Here is a 3,809-nt window from a genome sequence, read left to right on the forward strand (position 1 = left end):
TAAATAACAAAAGGCGCTTGCAGCTGTTTATGAAAATTATTGAACTTTACTGTTGAACCTTTTTCAGGCATTTTAAACGGTTGTGTGCCATTAATCTGGATACAGATCTCTTTGTGATTAGTTAGAACGTGTTCAGAACTAAAGCATTGTAAACAATACACACAAAAATGCTTTCTTTCTTTATGCTTTGTCTGATTCTACATAAATTTGTTAGAATCTTTAATCAGTGCACAATGTTTATTTTAATTTTCAGACATTAACAATAAATGAACATGATTTGCATATTTTTCTTTTGATACATAGATAGGATATGGTTGCTTTTCTTCATAACCAAATACATTGATGTTGATTTGTTTTGTCTTTCTATTTTGTTTCGCCTTTCTATTTTTTTGATCTGTTTAATACTTACAGGAAATTTAGTTCCAGGATAATCCAAATTTTCAATATATTCCCTGTCTGGATTTTTATCCTTTGTGGGTCTTTATTTGAGGATTAAGATGACGAATTTGGCACCATCTGAAGCACTCAGTATCATTGTTTATCAATCCTTTTGCCCTGTTTTGAAGCTCTTGTCGTAGTTTAATATAGGATGAACCTTTTATCAGTTGATATTTAACAACGTTGAGGTAATGATTATCAGCTGATTTAATTGTCCATCCAGATCTCTCTGATACCCATTGAGCTACCTTATTTAATGTTTGTTGTTGTGATAATTTCAACTTTTCTGGTATTTCGCTTTCATTTGTTATTGTTTGAGCTGGACTGTTGAAATATGCTGTCTTTACTATTAGTTGGTCATTTTCACCAGGCTTTTCAAATGTAACCTTCAAGGTTTCAACAAATTTTAGTCCTTTCATTGAGGCTAGAATGTCATCAATATGTGTTTCAACAGCCTTTCTTGTGTTTTGTAATTGAAGTAATGGGTCTTTCTCGTTTTTGATACTTATTTCATGTGACAATGTGTAACCTTAGCTTTGTTAACTTGTTTAATTTGAGTCTTTTGTTTTGTTACATATTTTCTTAAGATGTTGTCGTGTGTTTTTCTGATTTTGTATTTAGCTAAAGCAATTTCAGAAATTTTGTCATATCGTTCAATGTAAGCAATAACTTTGTGACGTGTTTTTAACCTGAATAGGTCTAACCATGAAAAACCGAGAATTTTGGCTTTTGTCAGATATTTATCTGATAACTCTTTTGTACTTAATTTGACTTTGCCAGTTTTTAGTTCAGCAAATTTTGTTCTTCGTTTTTTTTAGTTAATCCACTAAGTTTTTTCATTAATTCATTAATGTCATCTATTACTTTTTGCTTTGTAGTTTTTCTGAGTAATTGTTCATTTATCTTTGCCTGAATGCAGCGAAGCGTAATGAAACAAAAGATAAATGGTTTCTTGAATTCCCAAGCACGGGTGCATTTGTTGGCAGTGTGTTTTAAGTGCCGGCATGAGGTTATGACAGGAAAGTGTGATATGTAAAGTAGCAAGTATATATTCGCTGAACAGTGTTGTATCATTAGCCGTCTAAGTGTGTTTTGTAGTTTTGGACGTTTCGTGACTTGTTGTATACATGTTGGACGCACCTACGGACATTCTACGTTTTATCACATGATGTACTGAGTTAGAATCTCGTGCTGGGTAGCCATGTTGGCTTTTTACATTAAAGTCAAGAGTTTGTTCTTTCCATCTTAGTTTCTCTTGCATCGTTTATCGACGAAACTACAACATGGTGACCCCGGCGTCTGAATCACACTTCTGAGATACTTCAAAGCATTTACAAAGCAATGGAAGGGCCATCAGCATCATTTTGATTTTGTCCTCGATCGGGCAATCTTCAGTCTGTCTTCAACGTTCGAGGGAACTCTCTGCAAGACTCCTCCGGAAAGGACAAAAGGTACATCATACAATATACTCCAGGCAAGTGGTCGTTGACAAATTTGCCAAGTGACTTTTCCGTATAGTATCAAAGTAAAGTTTGTCAGCTCAGTGACTCTTCAAAATGGCTGAAAACCACTATATGCCCCAAACAAAGGTCGATTGGACCTCCAACACCGCGTCTTCACAGTTTAAGTTGTGGAGGAAGGAAGTTGAAAGAATAATAGGCCGTCCTCTAGCATCAAGATCAGATCGAGTAAAATAAATCAGATATTCATCTGGGCTGGTGCTCATGCTGAATCTCTCATCGAGGCAAGCCTCAATGAAGATCCCGAGCTAAGTATCACTAAACCAAGATAGCTCCTTGATCAACTAGCAAAATGCCTCACACACTCTACCCTCTTTAGAGAAAAGCGAGAAGAATTCTACACCGTCCGACAGAAATTTGATGAAAACACGACCAGTTACTACTCTCGACTCCTGGATTTGTATCGGCAAGCTGAGTTTCAGGAGAATACAAACTTCCTTATTGTAGACAAGCTTATACATGGTTGCATAAGTAAGGATTGCCAACGAAACTAATGGCGAAAGGTAAGGAAGTGTCTGTTAAAGATTGTTTGATACTTATGCGAAAATATGAAGCTACAGAAGCCACCATAAAGAAGTTTGAAGAATCCAGTGATACTCAAGTTGATGCGTCATATGCACAAGACCCCACTAAGAAATCACAAAGAAATGGGTCTAAGAAATTTCCATACAGGCAAGTCAAAATCAGAGTGCAAGAGGTCAGGGGGAACGAAATGCAGTATATGGTGTACCGGATACGCCCATTCCCGTAACAAGTGCCCAGCCAAAGCTGCAACATGCACATTCTGTGGCAAACAAGGGCACTTTGAACGAGCCTGCCTCCAAAAGAAAGGGATAGACAAAGGTAAGAAGTCCAAGCACCAACTTGCTGTAGGCGTCGGCCCTCACGAGGACAGCAGTGAATATGAGTATGACTTTGACTGAAGTGTTGTATCCATACATGCTGTGGACAATCAAAAGTCACGTGAAGTATTCGCTCCAGTATTGTTTCACCCAAAGGCGACAACAGCCCATCCTATGAGATCAAAGGCAAAGTTGACACTGGTGCTATGGTATCCTGCATGCCGACTTCCATGCTTTCAAAAATCGGGCTCTCCAAGAAAGATCTAAAACCAAGCAGCGCCATTATCCGAGGAATGTCTGGAGCAGATCTTCAGAACTGTGGATTTATGGACATCAGTGTCACCTCCAATGACATCACTGCCAAATCAATATTCTATGTCACCAAACAGGAATGTGCTTTCATTCTTGGTCTTGGATTCTGCAAAGAATTCAAACTTGTGACTATTGCACCCGTGTGCATACAACAAAGCATATCTATGGAGCCATGCCATGTTGAGGCTGTACACATCACTGAAGAATCAGAGGCTGACACGACAATCTTCAAAAGAAGTTGAAGAAACATCTGCCACTTGGAAAGAAAACAGGTGATCCTGTGGAGGACCTAAAGCAGATCTTCCCTGAGACCTTTTATGGTCAGGTTGGTCTCTTTGAAGGTCAGGTCAGCCTTAAACTCTCACCAGAAGCAAAACCAGTTCACTACCACCCCGTGCTATACCGCAAAGCGTCCTGCCACAGCTAAAGAAGGAACTAGACAAAATGGAACAAGAAGGAATCATCCGAGCCTGCCCAGAAACTACCGAGTGGGTACATAATCTGGTAACCAGGGCGCTTATACATAGGGCGGTGAAACGGGCACTCCGCTCTTGGTCCAATGTGTGATGCGGAGAAGGACTGGCACGAGCGCTCCTTCCGCGCTTCCGGTGCAATTAATGGCTGCCAAAAATATCCTCTCGACGAACCGGAAATTAAGTTTTCTTTCTTTATTTTTGGGCCACCAGTAGAGTATTAT

This window comes from Montipora capricornis, chromosome 8, assembly GCF_036669925.1.
Source record: "Montipora capricornis isolate CH-2021 chromosome 8, ASM3666992v2, whole genome shotgun sequence".
NCBI lineage: Eukaryota > Metazoa > Cnidaria > Anthozoa > Scleractinia > Acroporidae > Montipora > Montipora capricornis.